Below are 16,520 nucleotides of genomic sequence, written 5' to 3' on the forward strand. Positions count from 1 at the left end.
AGGGACTCAACCAACACAACCACATACGACGCGACTGTACGTACTGCCTCCAGTTACTTGGCTAAAATCATAAAAGTAATTTAAAAGAAAAATTGGAAATAAAGTACAGTCAATTCCTAGTGGTGTTTGTAAAGTAACGCTAAGAACTGGGCAAAATACATTTTTACCTGTCCAAAAGATGGGTAACTTGTTAATTACAACTACTATTTTTAAGGAGGTCAATTAAGGAGGTTTATAAATTGAACAGGCTTTAATTTTTAGTTATCATTATTCTCACAAGCATGAGTTTAATGAACACAGTGCTCGCTTCACTCGCCCTTCCCAGCTCGTATATATAGATTAGGTCAAAAAAAAGGAACACACTTTGAACTGTAATAGAAAATTTATTTTCTTACCTACAAGGTTAAATTTTGTGGGAAAAGTCAAATTTGAAAGATATGTGCACTTTCTGGTAAAACTGATTGTTCAAAGCGATGGTTAAAGTAAATGTTCAAAACGATGGCCTTCAGCCATACGTTTCTGAGTACAAGTTACGACTGACTTGCACCAAAGTGCAAGCTATGTCCTATCTACCGGTCTGGTACATTTTGATCCAGATATGTTCACACATACCTGTGATAGTGCAGCAAGGCTTGTTGGTAATAAAACCTGTCATTAGTGTACACTGCATGAATAGAAGGGAAAATTAAATCGGCCGGCATTATTAGATACTTTTCTCCAGTTACAGTACTTCAAAACAGAAAGGCCCAATGAGTCCCCTAGGAGACAAACCACACCGTACATTAACACCAGGCAAATTCAAGCCTTTTCAACAGTAATGAGGGGATTATCCTCAGCCCAGTAGTATACACAATTATGCCTATTGACATTTCCATTAAGTTTTAATTGCGCTTCATCTGGCTACCCATCAATCATGGTTCACATGTAACTGTCCCCTCATCTCATCGTCCCTTAGCTTTTGCATCAGCCTTGGAATGTACACACCAAGTTGCCTTTCTTCAGAATATGTTGCACACTATTAGCAATTGTACCACTCTCAAGCGACCTTTGCCTTAAAGATTTTTATAGTGAATATTGAAAGTTCCAGCACCGCACCTGAGGATTCAACATTTGTAGCCATGTGAGGTCGCTTTGATCGGCCTTTCTGCATATCACATTTGTTCCATGGACCTCAAATTTGTCTCAGGGGGCAACCCTTTTTAAACATTTACTTTAACCAGAAAGTACACTTATTTTTCAAATTGGATTGTAGGGTTATTTCTCCCAGAAATCTAACCTTGTAAGTAGTAGAATAAATTTTCTATGACAGTTCAGTGTGAATACATTTGTTTGACACACACACACGACAGTTTTGAATCTGTTGCGTAATTAAAGAACACAACCGATGTTTTTATTTAACTCATATATATTGTTAACAGTGAGAATGATCTTGCATCTGAAGTTTATATATTTAGTTCGATTATTATAATATAAAAAAAAATAGAAAAATCATAATAGAAGAATATACACTTGGAAAAAGCCAGGCGATACTGCAAGGTATCAGATAGATTATATCATGGTTAAGCAAAGATTTAGAAATCAACTCGTTGACTGCAAAACTTACCCTGGAGCAGACATTGATAGCGACCATAATTTGGTGATAATGAAATGTAGATTGGGGTTTAAAAACCTGAAGAAAAGGTGTCAGATGAATCGGTGGAATTTAGAGAAGCTTGAGGAAGAGGAGGTAAAGAAGATTTTTGAGGAGGACATCGCAAGAGGTCTGAGTAAAAAAGATAAGATAGAAAACGTAGAAGAAGAATGGGAGAATGTTAAAAAGGAAATTCTTAAATCAGCAGAAGCAAACTTAGGCGGAATAAAGAGAACTGGTAGAAAACCTTGGGTTTCAGACGATATATTGCAGCTGATGGATGAACGTAGAAAATATAAGAATGCTAGTGATGAAGAAAGTAAAAGGAACTATCGGCAATTAAGAAATGCTATAAACAGGAAGTGCAAACTGGCGAAAGAAGAGTGGATTAAAGAAAAGTGTTCAGAAGTGGAAAGAGAAATGAACATTGGTAAAATAGACGGAGCATACAGGAAAGTTAAGGAAAATTTTGGGGTACATAAATTAAAATCTAATAATGTGTTAAACAAAGATGGTACACCTATATATAATACGAAAGGTAAAGTCGATAGATGGGTGGAATATATTGAAGAGTTATACGGAGGAAATGAATTAGAAAATGGTTTTATAGAGGAAGAAGAGGAAGTTGAGGAGGATGAAATGGGAGAAACAATACTGAGATCTGAATTTAAGAGAGCATTAAAAGATTTAAATGGCAGAAAGGCTCCTGGAATAGACGGAATACCTGTAGAATTACTGCGCAGTGCAGGGGAGGAGGCGATTGATAGATTATACAAACTGGTGTGTAATATTTATGAAAAAGGGGAATTTCCGTCAGACTTCAAAAAAAGTGTTATAGTAATGATACCAAAGAAATCAGGGGCAGATAAATGTGAAGAATACAGAACAATTAGTTTAACTAGTCATGCATCAAAAATCTTAACTAGAATTCTATACAGAAGAATTGAGAGGAGAGTGGAGGAAGTGTTAGGAGAAGACCAATTTGGTTTCAGGAAAAGTATAGGGACAAGGGAAGCAATTTTAGGCCTCAGATTAATAGTAGAAGGAAGATTAAAGAAAAACAAACCGACATACTTGGCGTTTATAGACCTAGAAAAGGCATTCGATAACGTAGACTGGAATAAAATGTTCAGCATTTTAAAAAAATTAGGGTTCAAATACAGAGATAGAAGAACAATTGCTAACATGTACAGGTACCAAACAGCAACAGTAGCAATTGAAGAACATAAGAAAGAAGCCATAATAAGAAAGGGAGTCCGACAAGGATGTTCTCTATCTCCGTTACTTTTTAATCTTTACATGGAACTAGCAGTTAATGATGTTAAAGAACAATTTAGATTCGGAGTAACAGTACAAGGTGAAAAGATAAAGATGCTACGATTTGCTGATGATATAGTAATTCTAGCCGAGAATAAAAAGGATTTAGAAGAAACAATGAACGGCATAGATGAAGTCCTACGCAAGAACTATCGCATGAAAATAAACAAGAACGAAACAAAAGTAATGAAATGTAGTAGAAATAACAAAGATGGACCACTGAATGTGAAAATAGGAGGAGAAAAGATTATGGAGGTAGAAGAATTTTGTTATTTGGGAAGTAGAATTACTAAAGATGGACGAAGCACGAGCGATATAAAATGCCGAATAGCACAAGCTAAACGAGCCTTCAGTAAGAAATATAAGTTGTTTACATCAAAAATTAATTTAAATGTCAGGAAAAGATTTTTGAAAGTGTATGTTTGGAGTGTCGCTTTATATGGAAGTGAAACTTGGACAATCGGAGTATCTGAGAAGAAAAGGTTAGAAGCTTTTGAAATGTGGTGCTATAGGAGAATGTTAAAAATCAGATGGGTGGATAAAGTGACAAATGAGGAGGTATTGCGGCAAATAGATGAAGAAAGAAGCATTTGGAAAAATATAGTTAAAAGAAGAGACAGACTTATAGGCCACATACTAAGGCACCCTGGAATAGTCGCTTTAATTTTGGAAGGACAGGTAGAAGGGAAAAATTGTGTAGGCAGGCCACGTTTGGAATATGTAAAACAAATTGTTAGGGATGTAGGATGTAGAGGGTATACTGAAATGAAACGACTAGCACTAAATAGGGAAGCTTGGAGAGCTGCATCAAACCAGTCAAATGACTGAAGACAAAAACAAAAATTATAATATATAAAATAAACGGATCGATAAATGATAGGGTAGTATTAATTTTTCTATAGTAAACAGTATGAAAATAATAGTCGTGAGAGGATAGCTCTGTCGGATAAAAGGTTCTGGGTTCGATTTCCGACTGTTTGGCATTATCTTACGTTATTATCACAATTCATAACATCAAAAAATGAAAAAAAAAGAATATAAAAAAAATGCGTGACTAGTATGAGACGTTTGTCGGCACGACTGGTAGTGTGCCGACAATCGGCCTTTTATCCGGAGGTCCCGGGTTCGAATCCCGGTCAGGGATGGTATTTTTACGCGCTACAAAAGTATCATTTCATCTCATCCTCGGAAGCAATACCTAAGGATGATCCTGGAGGCCAGAAAAAAAGCGAATACTTTGTTGTCAATACGAGTAAAGTAAATTAATAAAAAAAAGAACCGGTTATAACCGGTTCTTTTAATATTAGTGAATAAATACTCCATTACTATGCGAGGTACCTCTACCACACCCCTCTATACAAACACAACATTCTGTTCTCAAGGTTAGAAGACGCACTGTTGCCGTCCCGTACACGCATTGTGTAAGCACAATCTTTTAAACAAATAACGAATTTTTAATACTGTATAAAATATTATGAGAGGTGAAACAGTATTGGAAATAATTTTAGAGGGCGCGATTGTTTTCATAATTTATTTTGCTGTGACTGTACAAGAGATCGGTTGTTTATTTGAACGGTCGCGTTGCTGAGATAGGACAGAGAAATTACGTGTGTGAAAACAACGAATTTAACTTAATCCAGCAGTGGTCTCGGGTTGAAAGAAAAAAAGATGGCGCGGCGTACGCTGTTCTATTTAGGTCTTCCTGCTAACGGCTACTCTGTTTAATTAATATTATGTCTTATACTTTTTTAATTTAGATTCATGATTCTCATTATTGATTGAGGTAAGTCTTTTTTACATTAATATTATTTTAATATAACTGTTTCTAGTCATAATTCGTGTTATTATTTTTGTTTGAGTGATTTAACCGTACTTACCAAGTAATGAAAACAATTTTTTGGTTAGAATACGATTTTCACCCGCTTATTTTTACAAAATAAATTATTATTCTTCTATTTTTTTATATCATATACAAACGTTTGTAATATTATTTACTATTTCTATTGTTAGCCAAATTGAATCGTGAAAGTAAACGAACAAAAATGAAACAAGTTACATGCTTGGTATATTTTAGGTTTTATTTATTTATTTTATTTACAATAAACTTACATGGTAAAGTTAAAACTTACATGGTCATCCGTCAGATATATCGACAGATATACTAAAGAGTTATTATTACATTATAATGTAATAACCAATTTTATGTAACAACTAAAGATATTATTAGTTTTATAATACTTATAATAGTAGTACAATTATAAAAATTAATTTTACAAAATTGGACTATATATTTAAAAACTAATGAACAAATTATTTCTTTAATATTTGTAATGTATTAGATTTAGTAACTAAAATTATATTCAAGAAACAAAACTATACTTAATTACAACAACGAATTACACAATTAATATCTTGTTGCAACAATTACATAAAGAAAATAAATAACTAAGCTTTAACCATTCAACAATACATTATTTATTGATTTACAATAATTATCAACATTAAAATAATAACTATAATTGTCTGGACTGCCAGTATAAATCCAACATGAATCCTGTTAGTACCTATTACGTTATAATTAATGCCCACTCAATGAGAAGTTTTTTTAAATCCTTTTTTTTCATTTTTACAGTATTGATGTGATTCGGTAAAGAATTAAGTAATGCAGGAACAATGTACTTCTTTAATCGTTTACCGTAGGTATTATTATATCTATCTGTGATAAAGCTCATTGCTCTCAAATTGTATCCACTTTCTACATTTACCGTGTATTCACTGTTGTAAAAGTTGTTAAAAATAATTAATAATTTAAATAGACCTCTAACTGACAGAAACCTTGTAAGATTATTTAAATTAGTGTCATAATTGTTATCAGAATCATAAAGAGCAATCAATTATTCGGTTTAATTCTGGCTCTATTTATTATGTTAAATTTTATTCATGATGATATTTCTAAGGAAATTACTTTTTAATTTATTAATGAATTTTAAGTTCATGGCAATTTTCTGCCACTCTTAGAATGGCTTAGATACTAGTGGTAATTCATTAAATGAGTGTTCGGGGGGTGGTGTAATTGAAAATCATTCAATTGAGGATGATTTATTGTTTTTGAAAATTGTAATTCGTTTAAATGCTATAGCTTCTCATATAATAAATATGAATATTATAATTCTGATTATTGAAATTAATGATCCTATGGATGAAATTATGTTTCATGTCATGTAGTTATCTGGATAAGCAGAGTATCGTCGTGGCATTCCTGCTAAACCTAAAAAGTGTTGTGGGAAGAATGTTACGTTTACTCCTAAAAATATGGTTGAAAATTCAATTTTTAATCATTTTTTATTTATTCTTATACCTGTTATTAGTGGGAATCAGTGGATGATTCTTGCTATAATGGCGAATACTGCTCCTATTGATAGTAGGTAATGAAAGTGGGCTACAACATAGTATGTATCGTGTAAAATTACGTCAATTGAAGAGTTAGCTAGAATTACTCCTGTTAATCCTCCAATAGTGAATAGAAATACAAATCCTATAGATCAAATCATTTGGGGTGATTTTTTTTGTTATTCCTTGTATTGTGGCCATTCATCTGAAGATTTTAATTCCTGTTGGTACTGCAATAATTATGGTTGCAGAGGTGAAGTATGCTTGTGTGTCAATATCTATACCTACAGTAAATATGTGGTGTGCTCATACAATAAATCCTAAAATACCAATTGCTAATATCGCATAAATTATTCCTAGATGGCCGAATGTTATTATTTTTCCTCTTTTGTTAGTAATAATGTGGGAGATTAATCCGAATCCTGGAAGGATTAAAATATATACTTCTGGATGTCCAAAGAATCAGAATAAGTGTTTCGGTCTGTTAGTAGTATTGTGATTGCTCCAGCTAGTACTGGTAATGATACTAGTAGTAGAACTGCTGTAATTAGGACTGATCAACAGAAAAGGGGTATTTTTTCTATAGTTATTCCTTTTGGTCGTATATTTATTGTTGTTGAAATAAAATTAATCGCTCCTATAATTGATCTTAATCCTGCGATGTGAAGAGAAAAAATAGTTAAGTCTACTGAAGGTCCTGAATGTGCGATTTGGGCTGAGAGAGGAGGGTAAACAGTTCATCCTGTTCCTGATCCTGAGCCCACAATTGATCTTGCAATTAAAAGTGTAATTGATGGTGGTAATAATCAAAATCATCTTATGTTATTTATTCGTGGAAATGCCATGTCTGGTGCACCAATTATTATAGAGACTAGTCAGTTTCCAAATCCTCCAATTATGATTGGTATTACCATAAAGAAAATTATAATGAATGCGTGTGATGTTACGATGGTATTATAAATTTGATCATTTTTAATTATTGATCCTGGTTGTATTAATTCTAATCGAATAATTATTCTTCTTATTGTTCCAAGTAATCTAGCTCAGAGCCCAAAAATAAAGTAGAGAGTTCCGATATCTTTGTGATTTGTTGAAAATATTCATTTATTCATTGAGAATGGGATGGCTGATTTAGGTGATAGATTGTAAATTTATTTAAGGTTTTAAACCTCTCATTATTTGTCTTTTATTCAATTATGATTCTATATTGCAAATATAGAGGTGCGTTACTTGCTAAGGCTTATTTATAATAATAATTTTAACTTTGAAGGTTAATAGTTTTTTTTAACTTAAATCCTTCTTTTTAGTTTAATTTAAAAATTATTATTATTGGAATTCCTATTAAATTTAATATAATTGGTATAATTGATTCTTTTTTTATTATTTTTTTTATTTTTTATTTATTTGATTTGGTTATTGTAGGGATTATTATATTTAAGTATATGAATGTTGACATAATTTATGAAATTAATATAATTAGTGGAATTATTGGTGCTATACAAATTGTTGATTTTATAATTATTCATTTTATTAAAAATCCTGTAGTTGGAGGTATACCTCTTATTGATAATGATGAAATTATTAGGGATGTTTTTGTTAAGTTTGTTTGAGTATTAATTTGGTTTATAAAATTGATGTTATTTTTCTTGAATGTGTTTATCATGGTTAAGTTGATTGTGGTATACATAATTAATAGAAGAGTAAATTGTTGTTTTGAAATTATTAATGAAAAGATTATTACTGGTGAATTTGAAATTGATGAATATGCTATTAATTTTTTTAGTGATGTTTGTTTTCTTCCTGAGATTGGTGCTATGATTATCGATATAATTATTGATGTTATTATTAATTTAATTCTGGTTATTTGGGTTGCAATAATTGTAGGAATGATTTTTTGTATAGTTATCATTATTATGCATATCTCTCATCTTATTATTTGTATGATTCTTGGTACTCATAGGTGGAATGGGATTATACCTATTTTTATTAAAATTCTCATTATTATTAAAATTCTTTCATTAATGGGGCAGTTAATGATAGCATTAATAATTATTGAGGTTATTATAATTGATGATGATATTCTTTGAATAATTAAATATTTTATAGATTGTTCATTTATTTTATTTATTTTTTTTTAAAAGGGGTAGAAAAGAAATTAAATTGATTTCTATAGATATTCATGAGAATATTATTCTGTTTGAGGATATTGTTATAATAATTCTTACGGTTATTGTTGTGATAAATAATATTTTTGATAAATTTATTTTAATTAAAAAGAGAATTTATTCATCGATGGGGTATGAACCCATAAGCTTAATTTAGCTTATCTTTTTGTAAAAGGATGTGTGATGCATTAAGAATTTTGATTTCTTTAGTTTCAGTTTAATTCTGGACCCTATTTTGTATTAAATTTATTTTATTTATGAGATAGTCTGCAGATGATCCCCATGCTGTCAAGCCGTATCGAATAACAGATTCAAACAAGGATGAATAGAGTAAGCGTTTACAGTGAATTGGTAATAGAGGTGAGATGTGGTGGAATTTCATAGCAACCGCTCTTAAATTTTTACATATATGTTTTATATGGTGATCCCATCTAAAAAAAAGAGTCAAAATGTACACCCAAATATTTGTATTTGTCAGCATTCTGGAGATGTTCACAATTACAATTTATGTGGTAATTTTTTATACAGTCACATGTATGACAAATAATTTTTATCGGTCTTTGGGATTGAAGATAAGGAGATCTTGCATGTAAAACAGCAGTTTTTTTAGCGTTAATAATTAGGCCTTTGTCATGAAGCCACTTTAATAGATTATTAAAAACTCTGCTTCTTCCAATCGCTTATGTCCAAATGCTAAAACACTATCATCAGCGTATTGCAACAGACATGAATTAGAGATCGCGCTAGACATATCATTAACGTACAGATTAAAAAGTGTTGGGCCCAAGATAGACCCTTGAGGCACGCCACTATCCGTTTCGTATCTATCACTATATTTATCTTTAATTTTAACAATAAGTTTTCTGTTACATAAATAGTTTTGTAGCATATTATTAAAAGGGCCATTAAACCCTAGCTTATTTAGGGCATCTAGAAGTTTATGATGGTCTAACGTATCAAAAGCTTTACGAAAATCTAAAAAAAGTAAGATTACACGGTTACATTTATTTAAGTTAATATTGACAAAATCAGATAAATCATTTATAGCATCGTTAGTCCCAATCCCCTTTCTGAAACCGTATTGAGTTTCATTGATTAATTTGTTATCATCAAGGTATTTAGTAACATGCATAGAGACATACCGTTCAAAAACTTTTTCGATACATGACAGTATAGAAATTGGCCGATAATTATTTAAATCTTTAAAAGAACCAGCTTTATAGATAGCTCTAACAATAGATATCTTCAGTAGATCAGGAACCCTCCTTGATTTAATTATATTGTTTACTATAATTGAAATTAAAGGGCTGACTTTATTAACCACATATTTCAAATCTTTGATCCGTATGCCATCTACACCTGGCGATTTTTTATCATTCATAGATGAAATTATATTTTCTATTTGTTTAGGATAACTTAAAGGTAAATGAAAAGACACAAGCTGCATGCAATTGCCACCCGTGAATTTCAAGAACTTATGTATACAATTATGTTTAATATCATCTACTGAAGTTACAAAGTGTTTACCTATAATGTCTGCAGCGACCTTACCCGCGTTATTAGATGTACCGCTTACATATTTAATTATAGTATCGTCTAAGTTACGCTTAGAGTGTAACCCCATCAAAGAGTTAAGTAGTTTCCAGTTACCCTTAATATCATTCTTTTGAAAATTTTTAAATTTATCATTAAAATACTTCTCCTTCGCTTTTTGTATTTCAATATTAATTTTATTTCTATATAATATGTAATCTTTTCGAATTTCCAGGTTAGCTGGTGCTTTTTTCCATTTTTTGAACAGTTTGTCTCTATTTTATTTAGAATGTCATCCACGGTTTTTTTCTATTTTGAATTTTAATCCTGTCAGTATTTCTGCGAACTAAAGAACTGTTATACACAGAATTAATTATATCAACGAATTTCTCATATGCAGATGGATTATTATCCATCTTATTACCTAAGGTGTCATAATTTATGCTATCTAACTTATATCTAATTAAGGCATTATCTAAGTAAAATGAACCAAGACTGTCATCCATCGATCGTCGGGATGAATTCTTGTACAACAGATCTGCTATTGTCACATAGTGATCAGAAATTTTAGTTTCAATTACTCCAGAAAAAACGTAATCAGGAAAGCCTCTAATAAAAATGTGATCTATACAAGATCTAACAATTACCCCATCTCTTATTTCCTCCCTCGTTATATCAGATATGCAACACATGAATCCCGTTGTATGTAATAAGGTTTGATAGTAACTAACTACAGTATTTTCCTTAGTAAGATCAATGTTCATATCTCCGATTAAGACCGCATTATTATTATTACAATTATGAAGAATATTTTCAAGATCATGTAAAAATTCATGAACATTTAAATCTGGCGGTCTGTAAAAGCATATTATCGTAAAATCATCGGTCTTAACGCCCAATTTCACTGAAACCTGAATGCATATTAGTTCACAACTTGAGAGTCAAATCCAACATTATTCTTTCAGCACTGGGTGTGCTACGACAAAGAATTAAAATACCACCACCGGACCTAATATTCCGGACACAGTGATAGGAGTCATAGCCATTAATCTGATAAAAATTAATTAAACTTATTTCATTATCCGTAATGTTTATCATTATCCATCGTTTCCTGAAGAAAGAGGACATTAATTAGTTGAATTTTTTCTTATGATTGTGATAAATTATAACCGTCTGTGGCATAGATGGCACTAATAAGAACTTCTATCTCTCTCTGATAGTAATGGTGCTGGGTATATATAACCTTACCTGTTGTGAAAGAAATGAAAATATCATTTGTACTACTGAACACCATTTACATTTCAGTAAGTTAGTACATTGTTAGGCAAAAACGTGTACTATTTAGCTAAATGAAGTGTGTAACGGAAAACGACTTCATTCCTCACTCTCATTAGCAATTCGGTAGACGTAAATTAATAACAAAGCCTTTTCGGACATGTGTTTGTATTAACTTTTTCCCCTATATTAAGCTCTAGAATCAGTTTCCAAATTATGTACTTTTCCTCCTGAATTATTCTGTATATATATATATATATATATATATATATAGAGAGAGAGAGAGAGAGAGAGAGAGAGAGAGAAAGATTACATTTTATAAAATTATTATTTTTTTAATATTTTCCATAATTTATTATAAGATATTTTCTCAATTAAAAGTTGTAATAATATTAACATTACAAATTCGATGCGGTGATGAACGTTTAAAAAAATTTAGATGGGATTACTTTCCCTTCAAAGTGAAAAATAATTTTTGTTACTTTATGAAATAATTTTATTCATAGAATCAGTGGATAGTACATAAAAAATATAATAAAAATTAGAATTAAGTTTGATTTGGTATATTTATATCTTTAATTGTTTTCTTATAATATTTAAGAGAATTATATAATAAGGAATAAATATGCCGGAGGTTGGACATTTTTCAGTCTTCTTGAGAAGTTAGGTCTTATAAATAAATTATTCCTACAATACTTCTTCTTCGGTAACAAATTAAATGATTTCTCTTTTTCTATCAACACCAACACACACCCGCGCACGCGCGCGCAACACTCCCCCTCACTCGATTTTTCTCACTCATTCACACACACACTGTTTCACTTCCCCTCACTCACTCACACGTGCGCGCGCGGTTAGACAATTCTCGCGCCCTCTGAGGAACTTCTTCGCTACTAACTCGTGCCTTTCACGCTGCTTGTTATTTTTATTATTATAAACTTAAATATAATCCGAGTTAATTAAACGTTTTGAGTAACTGTTTTATTCTTAAACGCAATTTTATTTTATAAATAAGTTTATAAAATTCTATCATATTAAAAACTAAGACTGTTGTGAGACTAGTAAGTGCGTAATAATCTGTAAAAATAGGCACATTGACAAGATGTCTACATCTTGTTAATTTTTTCTTTAAACCATAAGACTTCGCAACTGTTAATATACGTTTGGATTTATACTTTTTATGACTAACTGTTATTTATAAAGTAACATCGATCATATAGTTGTTAGTACGTCGGCTTCTAAATCTGCCGGTCTCGGGTTTGATTCTGGGTAATAATTTGGCTTTTTTAAATATCTCATTAATTTCATTTCATCTCATCTCCGGTCGGTAAAATAAGTGTGCAGGTTATTACGAGGTCGTATGGAAATAAAACTAGAAAAATCTGATCTGTTACGTAATATTAAAATTTTTGAATAAATTATTTTAAAAAAACGGATAAACTTTATTCGAATAGTTTTAATATACGTATTAAAATTGAAGGAAATTTGTTATTTTAAATAAAATGTAATAAATATAAAATAACTGCGCTATTATAAATTTCCTAGATGTAACCGGGTATCGAATCTGGAACTTTTAGTCTAGCAGGTAAAGTAGCTACCTCTCTAATAGCATGGAAATCATGTTACATCTAAAAAAGATTAATGCAATTTTTTTTTTTTTTTTAATTTCTTATTTGATATTTAAAAAATATAGTAACACTTAATAATAAAATTATATGTGCGCGCGCGTGTGGGTCGTATTTGCTATATATTGAACTTGATTACGTATATAACAAGTAAAAATCTCGTTATAACCCCTTTGTATACGGTAGGCTGTTACCTAGGAACGCAAGGAAACTAGTTGAAAAGTGCATCGATGTCAACGGTGGAATTTTCAAACATATATTTTAAATTTAAAAAAAATATAAACCACAGTGAGTATTTTTGTTTTAAAGTAAATTAAAACTATTATTTTAATTTTTCAAATGTTAAACATATTTTACTAAATAAAAAAAGAAAACGGTTGTTTTTACTTTTATAAATCCTTACAGTTTTTTTTCCATAGAGTATATTACAACGATTTTTTTCAGAATTAAACTCTCTACAAGTTTGTTTAACAAAGTTATTCTACTTCAAACCTAAAAAAACGTGATTTTCGTTACTGAACTTTTCTGTTCTACGCTGGATATCGTGAAAATAAGGGATGATAGTTCTGCGTTTTTTATTATTCTATTTTTCAGATCAAAAAACAATTAAAGAAAATGTTTACCCCTTATATAACGCCTTAAAATTTCAGTGTGACTTATTTCACCGGGGAACTGAATCCGAGCGAAATCTATGCTAGCCGTAACTTTACAAAGAAGCGTTTTCGGACATATGTTAGTAAGTGAACTTTTTCCTTTATCTCAAAATCTAGAAACGGTTACCAAATTATTTCCCTTTCCTCCTAAATCACCCTGTATTTACGATAAATAAAATATAACTGATAGTTACCGTTTATTTAACGTTCCATTTCGGACAAACCTCAAATCAGGTGACTTTATTATTAATATAAAAGTACACATTGAAACAATCGCACGCGCGCGCGCATAGAAATTTGATATCAAATTTTTTTTTTTTTTTTTGTCTTCAGTCATTTGACTGGTTTGATGCAGCTCTCCAAGATTCCCTATCTAGTGCTAGTCGTTTCATTTCAGTATACCCTCTACATCCTACATCCCCAACAATTTGTTTTACATACTCCAAACGTGGCCTGCCTACACAATTTTTTCCTTCTACCTGTCCTTCCAATATTAAAGCGACTATTCCAGGATGCCTTAATATGTGGCCTATAAGTCTGTCTCTTCTTTTAACTATATTTTTCCAAATGCTTCTTTCTTCATCTATTTGCCGCAATACCTCTTCATTTGTCACTTTATCCACCCATCTGATTTTTAACATTCTCCTATAGCACCGCATTTCAAAAGCTTCTAATCTTTTCTTCTCAGATACTCCGATCGTCCAAGTTTCACATCCATATAAAGCGACACTCCAAACATACACTTTCAAAAATCTTTTCCTGAGATTTAAATTAATTTTTGATGTAAACAACTTATATTTCTTACTGAAGGCTCGTTTAGCTTGTGCTATTCGGCATGTTATATCGCTCCTGCTTCGTCCATCTTTAGTAATTTTACTTCCCAAATAACAAAATTCTTCTACCTCCATAATCTTTTCTCCTCCTATTTTCACATTCAGCGGTCCATCTTTGTTATTTCTACTACATTTCATTACTTTTGTTTTGTTCTTGTTTAATTTCACGCGATAGTTCTTGCGTAGGACTTCATCTATGCCGTTCATTGTTTCTTCTAAATCCTTTTTACTCTCGGCTAGAATTACTATATCATCAGCAAATCGTAGCATCTTTATCTTTTCACCCCTTGTACTGTTACTCCGAATCTAAATTGTTCTTTAACATCATTAACTGCTAGTTCCATGTAAAGATTAAAAAGTAACGGAGATAGGGAACATCCTTGTCGGACTCCCTTTCTTATTAGGGCTTCTTTATTATGTTCTTCAATTGTTATTGTTGCTGTTTGGTTCCTGTACATGTTAGCAATTGTTCTTCTATCTCTGTATTTGAACCCTAATTTTTTTAAAATGCTGAACATTTTATTCCAGTCTGAGTTATCGAAAGCCTTTTCTAGGTCTATAAACGCCAAGTATGTCGGTTTGTTTTTCTTTAATCTTCCTTCTACTATTAATCTGAGGCCTAAAATTGCTTCCCTTGTCCCTATACTTTTCCTGAAACCAAATCGGTCTTCTCCTAACACTTCTTCCACTCTCCTCTCAATTCTTCTGTATAAAATTCTAGTTAAGATTTTTGATGCATGACTAGTTAAACTAATTGTTCTGTATTCTTCACATTTATCTGCCCCTGCTTTCTTTGGTATCATAACTATAACACTTTTTTTGAAGTCTGACGGGAATTCCCCATTTTCATAAATATTACACACCAGTTTGTATAATCTATCAATCGCTTCCTCACCTGCACTGCGCAGTAATTCTACAGGTATTCCGTCTATTCCAGGAGCCTTTCTGCCATTTAAATCTTTTAATGCTCTCTTAAATTCAGTTCTCAGTATTGTTTCTCCCATTTCATCCTCCTCATATCAAATATCGGTAAATATTTAAAATTAAATAAATAAAACGAATGAAGATTGTAACAACGGAAAAAGATGCGAAAAGTCAAGATCCGGCGAAAATCGCATATGGACAGATTACGATACTTTTTCCTTCTAGAGCTACAGCTCTATTATAGCGTTATTTAGACGGGAAAGTAAAAGAATCGCTCAAGATTTTCCTGGATAGATCAAGGGAAATCATGATAAATACATAACCGTGATAAATTCATGACAATGAGTGTCACAAAATATTTAATTAAATAAAAAAAAAAAAAAATTAAAATCAGTTAAAAATTGTATTAATACTAAAAAAAAAACACAACCTCAGGCGATTTAGTACAATCAGCATCGAATTGTATTTACTATATATAACCTATCGGCAAAATGTTCCGTTGAATCGCTTAAAACTTTACTTTTATATTTACTGTAGAGATATCCTTCGTAAGTTAGATCCACGTGTGGATGTCTGTTGCGTATGGAAAAATTATGCAAACCATAGAGTGTTTATATAAGAACTGTTTGATTTCAAGTACGATTTAAACGGCATTATATTTAAGTTAGTATAACTTACTTACTGTACATTAGTGTCTACTCTTAACGGGTAGATTCTGCAGTTTTTCTTGGTGTACTTCGATATATGTACCATTCGTTGCTCTGCAAATATCCAGACTGTAATCCGGCTCTTCTCACGTACTAGTCAGGATGTCGAGTGTAATGTATACTACCGTCGCATTGCAACAACCCTCTTCTGTAGATGGTTGATGTCGCGGATTTTCTCCGAATAATGATTTTTACATGCCCTCCCAAAAATAAATCTAATGGGGGGGGATTTAGGTTCCTTGGTGGCCGTGCGATCAGCCCTCCTCTTCCAATTCCGCTTGTTTTGAAACCGATGTATAATGCAGCACGGACACGGTTGCTGTAATACGGCGGAACGCCATCTAGCCGATAGAAAATTAATCCGTTTTACTTCCTTGTACGAAGTAAAGGAAGTAAAAAGTATTTGAGCTAAATTTCAAATTTTAGTGGTTAATGGGTTCACATAAATTCGGTATTAAAGCAGGTAAT

General features: G+C 31.6%; 1 long non-coding RNA gene and 1 pseudogene across 8 annotated transcripts in view; one reads left to right on the forward strand and one right to left on the reverse strand.

Moving 5' to 3' along the window:
• The first annotated feature begins 4,317 nt into the window (after nt 1-4,317).
• The window catches only part of LOC142332178 (uncharacterized), an 85,140-nt gene continuing 72,937 nt past the window's right edge, over nt 4,318-16,520 (forward strand). For 7 of the 8 annotated variants that reach the window (XR_012758204.1, XR_012758201.1, XR_012758198.1 and 4 more), the window contains exon 1: nt 4,318-4,730. This is a non-coding gene — a long non-coding RNA (uncharacterized LOC142332178). The remainder of the gene's footprint in view (nt 4,731-16,520) is intronic. The other variant, XR_012758199.1, reaches the window with a different exon arrangement.
• On the reverse strand, nt 5,962-10,126 carry LOC142332434 (cytochrome c oxidase subunit 1-like; annotated as a pseudogene).

The sequence above is a fragment of the Lycorma delicatula genome, chromosome 11 (genome assembly GCF_047948215.1).
Source record: "Lycorma delicatula isolate Av1 chromosome 11, ASM4794821v1, whole genome shotgun sequence".
In the NCBI taxonomy this organism is placed as follows: domain Eukaryota; kingdom Metazoa; phylum Arthropoda; class Insecta; order Hemiptera; family Fulgoridae; genus Lycorma; species Lycorma delicatula.